The following is a 16,974-nucleotide window of genomic DNA, read 5'->3' on the forward strand; positions in this document are numbered from 1 at the left end:
CTCCACTTCCTTGAGGTAAAAGAAGAAGCAATGTACATAGGATTTAGTGCAAAAGATATGTACTCCAAACTGTTCACAAAATTCCCACTCAATACGTAATGGTAGGTTACTGAAAAGAAGCAACGCGCCCCCCACTCATCTAAAACCAAGAGCGGGAGCACCATATGATGAATCAGCCCCGAGATTGTCGTGTAGCACCTCCCTGCATGAGACCACCGAAAATGCATGACTCGCCAACAGAGGGGTAACTACACCAAGTGACAAACACTCTCACCTGCATGAGATCAACGTCGAAGCCGATCTCGCCAATGGGAGAGAAAGGAACTGCCTCACGAAAGCCACTGGGGTCCCACTCACATCAGAGCGGGAAAGAAAACAAAGGATGGTGCTTAGAGCACCCTTACCGACACATGTCCATTTACCAGGAAGCTCCGCAGCTGCACGTCATCCGCAGAATAATCAGCAACTGCCTTGGACACCAGCCTCCGCTATATCCGGTATCCTCACATGACATCTTGTTCACGCATGACATCAGAACCCGGAAGGATGATGGGAGCTGGAGTGTCCTTAATAGAATTGAAAATTCTTGGCGCGAATGCTAGCAAATTTTTTATTATATTACAGGACCGGAGGCTTCAGATTATGCTAGTTTAACGCTTATTAAAAACCACAGAAGTAATATCACCCACCAGCTTATAATAAAATGTCTTAAATGTTGACTCAGAGGACCAATCTGCACAACGCATAATGTCCTGAATGTTAGAACCCAACATGTACGTTTTTGACGCCATAGCGTCTCTTACTGAATGAGCACCAAACATTTGAGTGTCAATACCAGCTTCTTGCATTATAAAACGAAGCCATCTGGCTATAGTGGCGGCCGCCACTGGTTTAAATGGTTTCTGCAGTACAATCAACAACTGAGAACAACCTTGAGGCCTCAAGGCCTTCGTACACTCTTCATACGTCTTTAAACATTGTACCACACATAGTTTTTCATTTTCTGGAAAAGCATTATAATCAAAATGACGAGACAATGTTTTAGTACGTCGAGTAATAGTGAATGAAACCCCTTCAGGGGTAAATACTCTACCTGTAACGTCGAGTGCTCTCACATCCGATGAACGTCTGCACGACGACAGGCAAAGCAGCATAGCCAGTTTGGCTGATAACTGTTTCCTAGATAAGAGTGCATTAATAGGCCACTTGTTAAATAAGGAAATAACTAAAGAAACGTCCCACAGACCCGTATATTTGGGTTTAGGTGGGTTGGCAACCCTAATTCCCTTAAGGAGTTTGCATACTACCGGGTGCATACCCACCGGCTTCCCGTCTACTTGGGTATGCCCCGCTGAAATGGCCGATCGAAAGTTGTTTACCGATCGGTAAGCCAGACCGTCCGCTGCCTTGTATGACAAGAAATTCAACACGTGGGATAAGTCCGCCCCCACGGGATCCAAATGTAGTTCCACGCACCAATCCACCCAGTTCTTCCAGGCTGAGGAATACCGTTTTCTGGTAGAAGGTGCCCAGGCCTGTCTGAAAAATTCAGAAGTCCTGTGCGAAACTCCTGGCAAGTGCCACTGTTCCCTGAAAGCCTCCATGCCATCAGGGTGAGTCTGCCCTCTAGACTCATAGGGTGTCTCTCCTGAAGAGGGCCCAGCAACAGCGTTTCCGATTCTGGGAGCAACCTGGGAAGGTCGCAACTCCACTGTAACAACTTGGGGAACCACGGTTGGGGCATCCACCACGGCGTCACCAGGACTATCTCTGCCCGTTGCCTGATCACCTGCGTCATCACTCTGGGAATCAGCAAGAACGGGAGAAATGCATACTGGATCGCGCTCGACCAATCCTGTAGGAAGGCATTGGTCGCTTTCGCCATTGGATCCGGCCTCCAGCTGAAAAACTGAGGAATTTGGCATGTGAGTCTGGAGGCAAAGAGGTCCATCTGGAATGGACCCCAAATCGTCTGAAGCCACTGGAAGACTTCGGGGAGCAACTTCCAGTCACTGTAATCCCGGAGATGCCTGGAGTTCCAATCCGCCACTTGATTGGACTGGCCCGGGATGTATTCCGCCATCACTGAGATCTGATTAGTGAGGCAGTAATGCCAAAAGTCCTTGGCTATCTGTACAAGAAGAGACTATCTCGTGCCGCCCAACTTGTTGATATACCTCACCGCGGACACATTGTCCATGGGGAGGAGGATGCAACTAGCGGTCTGCATCGAGGACAGCATCCGGATTGCGAATGACCCTGCGAGCAGTTCTAAGCAGTTTATGTGCAAGGATAACTCTTGCTGAGACCATCTGTCGCCCGTGGAGATGTCCCCGCAGTGCGCGCCCCAGCCCCATCGGCTGGCGTCGGACTCTATTATCACCTCTGGTTGTGAGCCGAATATTGCTCTGCCGTTCCAGGCGTCTACGTGACCTAGCCACCACTGCAGTTCGGTCCTGACCTCTTGCGACAGTGGGATGGTGTCCGAATAGGACAGTCCTTTCTGAAGGTGCCTGATTTTCAGGTGCTGAAGGGCCCTGTAATGAAGAGGGCCCTGGAATATTGCTTGAATAGACAAAGCCAAAATCCCTACTACTCCGGCAATCGCCCTGAGTGTGACCGTCTGACTGTTCAATAACTTCAGGATTTCCTTCTTGAGGTCCCTCAATTTCGTCCTTGGAAGGCACAGCTGGGCTGACTGTGAGTCTATCGTAAACCCGAAGAAATCTATCACCTGAGTCGGAACAATCACCGACTTCTTTGGATTGATTACAAATCCTAAGCTCTGAAGCAGCGTTGTGGTAAGAACGAGGTGCTGCTAGAGTGTGGTTTGACTCTGTGCCATGATCAAGATGTTGTCTAGGTACATTGAGCCGTATTCCTCTCTCCCTTAGATGGGCGACCACTGGTTTCATCACCATGGTGAAGCACCAAGGAGCTGAGGAGAGCCCGAAAGGAAGAGCCAAATATTCGTACCACCGGCCGTTCCATCTGAACTGGAGGAACCTGCGGTGGGGAGGGGAGATTGGGATGGAGAGGTAGGCGTCCTTGAGGTCCAACCGAACCAACCAGTCTCCCTCCTGTAACACATCCGCTAGAAGATGGATACCCTCCATCTTGAAATGATTGTAAGTAAGGAACTGATTGAAGTCTTTGAGGTTCAGAACTAGCCTGTTGCCACCCCCTTTCTTCTGTACAATAAAGATGTTGCTGCAGAAGCCGTGAGGCCCTTCTTTGCACTGAGCAATCGCGCACTTCTGCAGCAATTCTGCAATCTCGTCGTCTATGAAACTGCGATCTTGTAAGGAAAAATGGAGACCTGCTGGAAGAGCTGACTGCCATGGAGGAGAGTAAATCTCTAACTGAAACCCTTGGACGGTTTGCAACACCCAAGCGTCCTGAGTCAGGACCTGCCACTGTTTGAGACAATGTCGCGTACGACCCCCCAAAGGAAGGAGCGACTGATCTACCACACTCACCTGTGGATTGTTGGGCCTTGAAGTTCGCCCTGCTGTTACCGGCCTGGAAACGTCCTCGGTTAAATCGTCTGCGTGAAGGGTAAAAGGTACCTCCACGGGTGGAGTCTCAATCTCCTCTTCCGCGACCAAAGTCGCCGCGTTGGGAACCTTGTTGAAATCCTCGGCCTGACGAGCGGCCCCCGCCTCGCCCGGCCCGATTTAAAACACTTTGGTTGAAGACCCTTTTAATACCACTTTGCGCCTTATCAAGGGAGGTAAAGGTGCCGACGTACTTTGAGACGTCTTTCACAAAGCGCTCTCCGAACACTTGACCGCCAGCTAAGGGTCCCGGCTCAGTGTCCGCTAACTCAGTAAGGTTGCTGTCCATCCTGATTAACAAAGACTTGCGTCTCTCTGACGAGATCGCACAATTTGCATTCCCGATGAGACAAATAGCCCGTTGGGTCCAACCCGCAAGAATGTCCGGATCAATGGGAGCAGTGTATCTTAGCCAATGGTCCCACAACGTCTAACATCTTGTCCTGACATCCGTGCCACGCGCGGCCGATGCCACGTTTGGGGTCCTTTGAGAACTTCTTTAGGAAAGTGAGGAGGCTCGTATCAATTTTGGGCGTCTCCGCCACCTTGTCTGGCAACTCCGGCCGTGGGCACTCAGACCTGAGGCGATTACGTACCTCTCTAGAAAACCCCTTCCTCAGATTCTCGTGCAGATAATCTGAAACTGTGGGAGGAGGTATCCAGTCCGAAGACCGGGGATGGATAATCTCGGAAGGGTCAAAGGTAAAAGGTGTGTTGGAAGGCTCCGCCGCTGGCTGGAGCGCAATCTTCGCCTTTTTTGGGGGAGGAGGCTCCTCCGATGTATCAGTGTCGGTATCGGTATTAGTGGTAGTGGTATCTGTGTCATCCTGTACTTTGAGGAAGACCCCTCCAGAGGCTCCCATTTGTACTACAAAGGAGTGTCGTTTCCCTGATGAAGGGCATGAACTAAATGCCCGAAATGCATTGGATTTCAAGAATAGACATTGCCTGAAATGCATAAAGTTACACTTTACATGAAAAATGATAATGTATTGAAGTTGACTAAGGAAACCAAAAATTCAAAAAAAAAAAAAAAATCTAACTCATCATTAAAAAAGCTACACACGTAACTCAAAAACAACTGAGTGGAAGTCTTTTTTTTCAAGAAAAGACAAATAATCAGTGTGCCCAAAAGGGATGAAACTAGATGCTATCTAATTTCACGTCTAACTCATTTATTCGACGACGCTGGACCTACGCCGTCACCTTTAGGAGCACCTAAAAACAAGAAATAAGCTGTTTCAAAACAACACCTTAACAACATAGCTGTGCATCAAGCCTACATCTTATCCTGTACTTTTGACATAGCCTTTGGTTTACCTCCTGCATAGGAATGTTCCGCTGTCGCGCTGGCAGGCAGTGTCGATAGGGCCTGGGCATGCGGCCATTGTTTCAGGTTACCTGAGCCTGTGCCAGAAGTAGAAGCTTCAGACTTCCTTTTCTGTGGCTTTTTGTCATAGCCATGACGTTTTGCAAAGCCCTCTAGTTATTTTCTAATTGGACGCAGGGCCACAGCTAGGGCTTGCTGCACGGTCTGAGGAACCGTGGTCTCCATTGCCTTATTTACTGAAGATTGGACGGAGGCGTCCAACGCTTCAAATAGGTTATCCTCCAAGACAGCCTCCTGCTGTCCTTCACCCACCTCCTCCTCATCATAGTATTCATCTGGGTACTGAACCCACTCTTCCATAATTAGGGTGGAGTGAAGCAAGTAATAGAGTGTCAATAAGTCGCTGAACAGCTCTTACATCCACCACCAGGAGGGGTAATGGGGGGGGTCAGCACACAAGTCCAGTAATAAAGTTCTCCTAAACCCCCTCAGGAAAGCTGTAATCCAGAAGATCAGTGACCTGGGCCAATTAATTATACCAAGAGTGTGTGCTCACTCTTTAACCAGTATTTTACAACCTTTGTGAAGGCGATCTGCACAGAGAGGCAACTGGTGTGTAAAACGCTTGAAAAATGCGTTTAAAGTATGCCAGGGATTCGCGCCGAGGTGCAAAGCCCAAACGCGACCAAAAACCAGCCCAAAAGTAGCCCAACTTGGTCTGTTTGGGCGCGCGCGTCGGCTGAGAGCCACTCGGCCCGTACGGCGTAGGAGGGCTATGAGGGAGGCCCAACGCCAGCGCCTAGCGCGTTGCCGGTAATTGAGGCTCCGGTGGGAGATGCGGCCGCCGCTCTGCCGGTCAAAGACCGTCTTCCTAAACGCGACAGGACGTCGCGAGCCCTGAAATGCGGAAGCAGGAACTCCGCTGCAATTGCCACAGGCGGGGGGAAGGCTTCTGATGAGAAAACCGGAGCGACGCTCCGAAGCCCTTCCACACAGTACAATGAAAGGTACAAGACTATTAAAGCAACATGAATATCAAATAATATCAAAGCATTTAGAATTAACATAAACAATATCAGTCATTATATATAAAATCAATCCCCATGCAAAGCAGAGTGAGGGAACATGTAAACAGGTGCACTTAACTCTTGCTGTGAGCAGCAAAGAAAGAGGATGATGGGAACACGCAGAGGGTTCTTATGGACTGTGGAGGCGTGCCTATATATGTGTGCATCATGGGCAATGTAGTTTGTTTATACTGTTATACATGAAAATATGCATTTTCATTGGCTGCTGTGTTTTTGCAGTAAAGATTGAGAAGCATAATCTGAAGCCTACGGTCCTGTAATAGAATTCTCATGGCCCCTGGCTCCGTTCTGAATCTGCTGTCCGTGTACACCGGGCTGGTGCACTCTGACCATACTCCAGCATAGCCAGCACTCAAACATATTCTGTTGTAATTAATGCACTAAAGAGAGTGTAGAGTTGTGTACTGAAAGTACTTTATTTGAAATGTGTTGAGAACTTGATTAATAAGTTTGTGACCATTTACATAACGTGGCAGGAGAAATGTAAGATGAATTGTTTTATTGTGAGATATTTAACTAGAATGTGTGCAACTAGTAATTGGCAGGATCTTGTATAACCCAAATTAATCATTTGAAGGTGTAACTATATATTTTTGCAGTTGCATTATATTCATGCTTGAGAGGTTGTATATATTTTGTTGAATTGGGCACATATTTGTAATCCAGCACATTAGTCAGTCGACAGCTAAATTCCGGCCTAATATGTGCGTGAACTTAATCTCATGTGTTATTTCATCTTACCTTAAAGTTCTCTGTTTCAGTGCAAGCTCACGTAATCTCATGTTTGTCTGTTTAGCCTTCTCTTTGGAATGTTTTGTCTAATTTTATTTCTACTGCAGGTGTGAAGAAGCCCAATTGGTTAGAATAAATGAGTTTTGTCTTAGTAGATAGCAAAGCATGAGAAAAATGAGTTGGTCGAGGAAATCGCAGCAACAAGCGAAGAGGAGTTCTCACGGGCAAGAAGAGAAATGATCAAGGACGAGAACATCACAGTGCATTATCTAGGTGGGAAAGGTGGTGAAAGCATCCATTTGTGCCAGAGCTATGAAATTTCCCAAGAAGTTACATGGGGAGTGTCAATTCGACTGCAGTTGATATTATGTTCTTTGTTTAGCGAGGGAGAGAGTGAGTCTTGGGGTTTCTCAGAGAGCAGACCTATGTTTCTGCTAGCGTGTCTTTATGCTACTTGACCCATTGTCGGAGTATTTTCTACTAAAGACTGACAACTGTTCCCTTTCTTTCTTTCAGTCTCGATTATGTCCCTACCAAAATTAATTAGTTAGGTTTCCTTTATTAAGGTAGTGTAGGGGAAGTTAGTTTGGTCATGCTCATTAAAGACGACAGCCTGATGCAATTTAACCTTCATCTTTTTCCTGATTATCTTTATCATCCTCTTAGTTATTCATTTGCTTTTTACTATATGGGGTACATCTCTTAAGGAGATTTGGACTTATTCTGATCTTTTTATATTGTTATAAAGGTATACAGAGATTTATCTACATTGATTCGTTTCTAAATTTATAATTAAAACCTACTAAACATAGATCAGAGTCGAGTGAATTAATCTGTAGCCTCATTGGTTGCACTGTATTGGGATGGGATGTTAACTATTGATTTTCCTTTCACTGCTCACTCTTCCAAAAAGACCTGTCCTCTCTGCAGAAATTGTGGAACTGGACCTAGACTTGAACAGCTGGTAGTATTATCTGATGGTTAGTAAAGTGAATTAGAACTTGACCTAGGAAATCTAGATCCCGACCTTAGTGTCCCTAGTTCAGGATCAAGGCGTGGTGAACAGACGGAGTTCCAGTGGCATGCATTTAAACAGCGTCGAAGGAGTGATTATTAGTAGGGATGTGTATGCACAAAATGTATGCTTAGCTTGGGGTATAACACTGAATGTATGATGTCTGGCGGAGATGTTGTGAGAGTCGTAGGAGTGCGGTGTGAAGTTTACCTTATTGGGTCCTATGAGGCTTAAGATTCCGGGATATGTTAAAGGGTGCTGAAGGTACCGTGTTGTAATTGTCTGCAAGTGTTTGGTGGGGTTAGTCATGAGACATCGACAGCCAAACTGAGATAGGGAACTTTAGTATGCGAGATAGAGCTATAAATAGTGTGGTCAACCCTTTTTGCGCAGAGGAAAACTATACTGATTTAAGTGAACCTCTGCTGTTCGAGGTCTCACTTGTGAATGTGTTCTTTGAGAGAGTGATTCTGTTGATTGATTTAGCAGCAAAGACCATGTTTTAGTATAAACCGAAGTGAACCAGAGAGACTGTGAGAAAGATTGTGAAGGAGGGTAAACTGCTGCAAGTAGTGAATAGTGCCAGAGTGTGCCGCGCTAGGATAGGTCAGTTGGTGTAACGCTGCGATAGGGTTGGTTGAAATTGTCTTTTGGATACTGAGCTGTTAGTGGTAATTATATTGATGATGAACTTGAATTGTTTAATTTGGTTTTGAGTTGACATTTTTGAAATAAGTGTGAAAATATTGAACTTCAGGCGAACAATGAGGACATATGCCTTCAAACTGCCTAACCAGGATTTGTGGGTTTCATTGTTCCCCATGTTGACAGTGGAAGACTTACCATTTGATCTCAGTGATGCAATGGAAGACCTAGTTTGGGATTTTTCTCGAAAGAACATCAGACTCATCCAATGAGTTGAGCCAGTCTGCTTCCAAGTTAAGTCAAATGCGGAATATTCAATAACATCACAGTATAATCTGATGCCCAAAACAGTAGCTGGAATAACACCTGCTATTGAAACAATTATTGAACAAGGCATATTGAAGGAGATCTGGGGGGGGGGGGGGACGAAGACATGTAGCTCTCCTATCATGGGCTTACAGAAGTAGAGCTGCAAGTCCTGCATAGTGCAGTATCTTCAAAAGGTTAATAACAGTGGTTCCTTTTTGTCCTGTGGTACCAGATCCATCTGTGATATTGTTTCAGATTCCATGTGAGGCCAAATGGTTCATTGTCATTGATCTTTAGCAGGTCTTTTTCTCTGTTCCCCTCCATGAGGAGAGCCAGTTTTATTTCACTTTTCAGCTGGGGAATCGTGTATTAACATGGTGCCGCGTCCCACAAGAGTCTTTCCATTTTCAACTAGATCTTGAAAAAGAATCTGAAGTCCCTGGTTATGTCCTGTAATTCTGTCTTAGTCCAATATTTTAAATGAACTTCTGGTTGCATTGAATACCCAAGAGGATTGCAAAACTGATAGAATAGCCCTGCTGAACCATCTGGCTGAGAATGGATATAAAGTGCCGCAAGCAAGTTGCAGTGCTGTATGACAGAGGTTCTTTACTTAGGACATCATACTGTGAAGGGTGTGGGAAAGGTGTTACAGGAAAGAATTTCGGCAATAATGCAAATGAATCTGCCTCATATGCAAAAAGATGTCCGGATGTTTCTGGGAATGGTAGGCTACTTTAGCCAGTGGATACCCAATGTTTCCCTAATGGCCAAGCGTTTATAGAGGCTAGTACACAAAGATGTGTCTGATCTGGTGCCTTGGGATAATAATTGCTTGAACCCCTTCCTAGAGCTTAGACAAAGTCTCTACTGTGCTTCTGCTCTAGGAATGCCAGACAACAAAACATTTTCACTCTTTTGTAATGAATGAGAAGGTTGTGGTGCCCATAGACCAGTGGCCTATTTTTCTGCTACTTTAGATCCAGTAGCAGCAGCATTGCCTGGATTTCTCAAATCCGTTACTGCAACAGGTATCAGCACAGAAAGATGCGAAAGCATTGTGATGGGTCACTCAGTTGAGATTTTGTTAACTTTAACTCATACTTCGCACGTAAGAAATAGCAGGCTCACTAGGTACGAGCAGTTGATCTTGGTAGAAGAGAATGTGACCCTAAAGGGATGTTGCACACTAAATCCTGCTACTTTGATGCCTTTAACTGATTGTGATGACATTTCTGATGAGCCTATACCTGAATCTGATTACATCCTGTCTTTGGATGGCTCTTGCCTCGGGGACAAAGATATAATCCTGAGAGCTGCCTGTGCTGTCTGTACTGTTATGGGAGTGGTGGAGGTTGCGTGGCTGAATTGATTGCACTTACCAGAGCATGCTGTGTTCCAGACCAGCTCAACGTGACCATATTCACTGATAGCCAGTATGGGTTTGGTGTGGTTCACGATTTTGGACGGTATGGTCTCAGAGGAGTTTCATAACCTCATTAGGGTTCCCTATTCCCAATGGAGAAAATGTGAGAAAATTGTTAGAGGCCCTTAAAATGCCCGCACAATTTTCTGTTAAGTGTCCTCATTGTAAAGGAAATGATTTTGTGACAGTTGTGTGGTAAATAAATAATTAATTACCGATACTATTTTTCTATGCATTAACTGGAACAGATAGCTCAATAAATAAGAGGCAGGATCCGTGGTATCTGAGTCGAACAGGCTTTAATCGGATGGCTCGAGCCTAAAGACCATGATGTGGCATGCAATGGAATGGAATGGCAGCTGCAACATCTCATTAACATTACATAGTATATATAGTAAAATAGTACAATTGTATTGCATACAGTAGGCGTAACAAGTGAAAAACGTAAGATAAGAACATATGGGCGTGAAAAGAAGGCGTGCACAGAGTGTGCACGAAGACATGTGATGTAAACGTCACAGAAGTGTCATAAGTGGGTGGATACATGGAGGGGGCTACCTGGGCAGCTGGAACCTTTAACCTACTGGTGCGCGCAAACAGGCCATGACGTGTAACTGGGGAGAGCTGGGGGCTCTGACTTCTGGCACTAGAAGAGGAGACTAAAGTCTGGGATGTCAGGACGACATGTACCTATAGCATATCTGATATCTCGTGTTTGGAGAACATGTTGCTAGAATCTAAAAGTCATCAGGGCAAAGGCTACTTGACACTAAGGCTGGTGCATGCATATATTCTACATGTATTGCGTGTGCTATGAATCTTCTATGGATACTAATTCAGTAATTCTCTTGCATGGAGACAGAAAGACTAGACTATAGATGAAGATGTTTATGCGGTTCGTTAGCTTAGGAATGTGAAGCCGGGAAGCTGAACTGATAACTAGAGGCATAACATATTCTTGGCAGACAGGCAGGCAGGCCAGGCCGTGCTGCTTGGCAGGAAGTAAGTGAAGGGTCAGGGATGCGGGAGGGGCTGCATCGCTCCTCGGAGTGATTTCAAGAGACTTGATGCTTGAATCTGGTGTCCGGGCCCTTTGAGGCCTAGAAACGGGGACAACTCGATGATTTAACGTGCACAATGTAAAGACGTTGGCAACATAGGCCTAATACTTGTTGCTTTCACGGGGGACTGGATAACTGGCATACTAACGTTGGACGCAACTATAGTTGCGTCTGTATTCGGGCAAGGGGGTAAATATGCATATCGATCATGCACATATAACATATAATGGGGAACACGTAGGGACACACGACAGGGCAAAATTCAATTTTCCTCATTCCCTCCTTGTTCCCTACGTTTCCTTCAGGAAACATCAATATTCATGATACCATCTATCTGTTCATATAGCATCATTTGCTCGTCTCTTATCTTCTGGGAATGGGACTTAGGACTTGGAATACAAGAGGTAGCGCACAAGCCGCAAATCGCAGGGCCACATTGTAAACAGAGACAACAACTGAATATGATCATTACTACTATTCCTAGGAATGACAATACTTTCCATCCCCAAGCAGATATTATACTCCAGAGCCAGCCGGACCATGTCCAGGTGCCTGGATTCTGGTGTAACTGATGGGCTATTTTATGAAGTCTTGTTATAGCTGAATATACAGACGGTGCGTTATTAGGAATGAAAATGCAGCAACTAGATCCGATGACTCTACAAGCTCCGCCCCTATCGGCCAGTATGACGTCAAGAACAAGGCGGTTCTGAAGAACGACAAATCTCATAGCAGATTGCTCTTCGGTTAAGTTACTTAGAGCGGAAGTAGTCTCATTCACTACTGCTTCAAGGGTTCTGGTTAGCCTACGTATTAGCTTACTATTCTGGATAGGTCATATGAAGAAAAAGAAACCTTTATTGAAGTCTGTATACTGTTCTAATGCAGTTTCAGTCTGATCGACAATTGGGGACTCGATCTCCCTTCTATGTCTGACGTGTACTAGATGTGTATTTCTGTGATAATCAGATGGGGCTAGGAAAACTGGTGGCAGTAGGAAGGCAATGTAACATGTTCCATCCCAATCTAGGGGCAGACGTACATATGCGGTCTGACCACATACAAAATATGAATGACGTGAGGCTTTGAAAGTAGATTTCCCACTGTCACTATACTTGACCACAGTAGTACAATCACTGTGTCCTAGATGTACTGAACCATTCTTTCTGACACATAATTCGCCTTTCACTGGTAGAACTGTAATAGCAGGCAAGTCTGGAGTAGTCTCGGACTGAACATTTAAAACCATGAAATTCGAGGAGAAATTACCTAGATCATATACTTCATTTTCTAGATCTAACCCTGTCCTATGGGAAAGACCTTCCTTGTCTGGGAAACATGTTCTATTCAGAAGGGACTTATCGTCTAAGGATGATGTTAACGTAAACCATGCTCCACACGAACCATTGTGTGAAAACGGATAGGGAAAGAGTGGCAGAACTCCCTTCGGTGTCTGGTAAGGGGGGAGTCGACCACACACCCAACAATTAGTGGCATTGCTAGTCTGGTGTGAATAGTGTAACATACGGATGAAAGTATTGTTGCGCATGGCAAGTCGGTAGGATAACTCGTGAGGGGGTAGTTCACTAAAAGTGTGCTCTACTGTATCATTAGAGGAAAGATGTACATGCGAATCAATAGGAGGAAAAAATACATGTAAAACATAACTTATGCATGTAATCGTAAGACTCAGAAATAACATAAACAATAAAGTGACAACGCATCTGCTGCGCAAATGTTTACAGTAACGAATTTTCTTAGAGTTTCGACTAACTCTCTCACTAGGGGGGTCTATCTCATACATGTCAGGAACCTGTCTAACCGCTTCACCCGAGAGGGACTTAAACAATTAAACTGTCTGACTTTCTAGACCTCAATTTCATTTTATACTCCTGCTGCGGAGTTTTCTCTAACAGGGGGAGTTTAGAGTCAGTGTCTGGGCAGTCCTTGAAAAAAGTCTTTGGACGGAGTCCATGAAAACGTTTAACGTGACTGGAATGTAGCCAGCCTTTTCTTCCTTCTAGCTTTACGGCGGTCCTTGTGGTCATCAGAACAAGCTTCGGCTCCTTCCAGCGGGGCTCCAGCGGACTCGAACGATCAAAGTTCCTTACAAGTACTAGGTCGCCTGGAATGACCTCGTGCGGTTTCACTTGGGTGTTGTCTGGAAAGGCAGCCGCGACCTGTGAACGACAAGAGAGTAGTGCAGACATCAAGGAAGCTAGGTAATCTGTCAGCATATTACTGTCAACATCAGTAATTTTACGTGGCATCGGTGTACCCCACATGTTCGGGGGACGACCGAATACAACCTCATAAGGTGAGAGACCTGAACGGGAGTGAGCGACCATTCTCATATAAAAAAGGGCGACTGGCAGAGCTACCAACCAATCTACGCCTTTCTCTGCGCAAACTTTTGCAATACGGATTTTTAGAGTCTGATTATGTCTTTCGACGAGGCCAGCTGCCTCGGGGTGTCGTACACAGTGGAACTTCCACTGGTACCCTAACAGAAGAGATACTTGTTTCATGAGTTCGGATGAGAATGGCTGGCCATTATCTGAATATACGACCCTGGGCAAACCATAGCGGGGGAAAAACTCACGAACCAACTGCCTGGCAGTGGTCGCGGCAGTGTAATCTGGGACTGGATATGCTTCTGTCCATCTGGACAAAGCACATACAACTACGAGGACATACTTGAAACCTCTGCATCGATCCATCTGAATATAATCCATCTGGAGGACTTCAAAAGGGTGGTCAGGAGGATGGAATCCACCTTGTTCCACCGGAACACCTTTACCTGGATTGAACTGACAACAGATCATGCAGGTACGTACTTTTTGCTTTGCTGCTGCTCGTAAATGCTTGTTAAACCAAAGGTTCTGGATACTGTCTAACATGGCTTTTTCTCCTAAATGTGCTGGACTATGTGCTGTATTAATAATAACTTGAACCATAGAGTCGGGGAGAAACCATGTGGCTTTTCCCTTCGTCAACCATCCCTGATCTGTCTGGACCCCTCCTTGTTCAGACCATTTCTTGATTTCGTCTGGGGTAGCATGTGTCTGGATGTCTAGTACGTCTTGTGTAGGGTCCTTAACTGTCATACAAGTCGTCTGGACTGGAACATCTGTCCTTGTCATGTCAGCCGGAATGTCTGGAGTCTGAGCTGTAAGCTTGGCTGTTCGATCTGCTAGATCGTTACCTTGGGAAATGGTGTCAGTGGCTTTCGTATGTGCTTTGCACTTCATAATGGCAATGGCTTTCGGTAAATGTATAGCTTCTAACAGAGCTTGAATGAGGGGGCCATGCTGAATCTTGGCTCCATGAGAGGTCATGAAACCTCTTTCTTGCCAGAGTACTCCAAAGTCGTGAACGACTCCGAATGCATAATGTGAATCTGTATATATGTTTACTTTCAGGTTCTTGGCTCGTATGCAGGCTTGGGTCAGAGCGATGAGCTCTGCTGCTTGAGCAGACAGGGTGTCAATACGATGTGTTTCTATAACTTCAGTTTCAGTAGTCACTGCATACGCGGCTACTAGTTCTCCTGTACTTGTTCTCATACATGAACCATCCACATAAAGTGTCAGGTCAGGATCAGGTAATGCAATATCAGTCAGGTCTTGTCTTGGCTTGGTCATGATGTTAATAACTTCCACGCAGTCATGTGTGGCAGGATTTGGGACAGTCGAGGGTAACAGTGTAGCAGGATTTAAAATGTTGCAGCGTCTGATTTCTATGTGTGGCTGAAACAGAAGTTCATAACCCGTTAATCGTGCAATTGTCAAGTGCTGAGTCTGTGTTCGGTTTAAAAGAACTTCCACGGAGTGTGGAACTTGTACTGTCAGGGAGTGTCCTAACACTATGGAATCACTTTGTCTGATAGCTAGAGCTGTGGCTGCAACTGATTTGAGGCACGCAGGCAGAGCCTGGGCTACTGGATCTAATGTGCTAGAAAAATAAGCACAAGGCTTGTGTTGTCCTGCTTGATCTTGTGTGAGAACAGATAATGCTGTACCATCACGTTCAGTAACGAAAAGTGTAAAAGGCTTACTGTAGTTCGGTGTCACTAAAACAGGTGCATTACATAAAGCTTTCTTTAACTCATTGAAAACAAGTGTATGTTCCTGGGTCCAAGGGAAGACAGTCGATGTGGCTGCCTCCTGTGTTGTCAACTGTATCAGGCCATCTTTTTCGGCTACTCTCATTGCTTCCTCCTTTTGGTGTATACTTATAATTTCTTTACGAATCTTTCTGTACATGGTTTCTATACTATTCTGTGTCTTGTGTTTTCCTTCTGCTATATTGTCACTCCATCTGGTCAGGACTCTCATCTCTTCTGGATTTTTATCAGGACGATCCTGTTCTCTTATTAAACAATTTATTAGAAATTGCAAAATCATGCCTTGAGTCTCGACTTTCCTATGTGCCATGGCTTCGTGAATACTTTCTGGTTTCTCCCCTGTTCGAATGAAATGATATATTCTGTCTAAATGTTCTTTCATATCTGATATGGTAATCAAAAAGTTTGCAACTCGCCGTAAACGTACGGAATACAATATCATGTGATCTTCACCTGGCACTGGGTCATATCTACAATCAGTAAGGTACTTTTTGAGGGCTTCGTACGTGGCCACTTTTGGCGTACGCTGTAATGCTGCGTCTCTCAGCGTCAGGCGCTTTGTTTGAGGCGGGGTGATAGGAATACCTCCCCCTGCTCCTCCTGAACTGGAATCGTCAATTAATACTGAATGTGCGGCTGCGGGTAATGTGACTGGCAAAGTAGGAGTACGTAATGCGGGTTGGTCCTGGGGTACTGGCACATGAACAGGACCAACGACTGGAGGCACAGTAATTACATTAACAGGAGGTGGAAGTTGAACTGGCGGAGGATTCGTATTAGCATATTCTGGGACAGTGTCATCTAAATAGGAAGAAAGGAAAATTTCAGCTGCGGTCGGTTTATGACGTAGCTTAGTCGGGACCAAGGGTGGCGGTAAATTACAGGGTGTTTCCGGGGTTGCCTTAGGCAAACCCTCGGCGAGAAGAGGATACATACCTTTAATAAGGGCATTTCTCTGTCTGTCTGACTGTTCTGCTCTAACTCGTTCACCTTCTTCGATTAATTCCCTTTCTTGGGCTTTTTCTGAGGATTCCCTACTTAATTCTGCTTTTCTGAATTCTTTCTCGGTTCTTTTATGGGATTCTTTACGCCATAACTCTATGGCATCTTTCTGGGACTGTCTGGCTTTCTTTTTCCATATTGCTTCTTCTACTCTCATGATGCACTCGGCATCCCATGTTCCTGAAACAGGCCATCTATATTTCTCTTCAAGATGTTTGGTGTAGTCCACCCATAAATCTAGATACAGTATGGCATCTAAGCCATGCTTATGATACATGAAATGTCCAGGACTGTCCCTAGGAGGGACAGGAACTGATTCTTCGAGTAACCCTTTTCTGGTTTTTATCTGACGTAACTTCCGAAAACAGAGGCATATTTGAACCGTACTTGAACTTGAACACAATACACAATGAACACAGTAATGAATAGCAAAACAATCACTCATACCACGACATCAAAAACATATTAGTAACAGTTCGAACAGAATACTACCTGATACATTGAAAACATAATACTTGAATTTCTCGAGAACAGACTTACTAGAATTACTGGATGTACTGCTAAAACAGTACAGAACATACCGGTCTCCTAAAGAGACACGTCATACCGTATCCACCTAGGTGAACACGTCGGACCGGATCTGTGTACCCAAACCCGTCGGACCGGGCACAAATTAATGAACC

The 16,974-nt window shown here is 45.1% G+C and overlaps 1 protein-coding gene across 1 annotated transcript in view; it reads left to right on the forward strand.

Moving 5' to 3' along the window:
- Window positions 1-16,974, forward strand: part of PAN2 (poly(A) specific ribonuclease subunit PAN2) — a 1,642,407-nt gene that overhangs the window by 665,137 nt on the left and 960,296 nt on the right. The gene's annotated exons all lie outside the window — the stretch shown is intronic.

This window comes from Lissotriton helveticus, chromosome 1_1 (assembly GCF_964261635.1).
Source record: "Lissotriton helveticus chromosome 1_1, aLisHel1.1, whole genome shotgun sequence".
Lineage (NCBI taxonomy): Eukaryota > Metazoa > Chordata > Amphibia > Caudata > Salamandridae > Lissotriton > Lissotriton helveticus.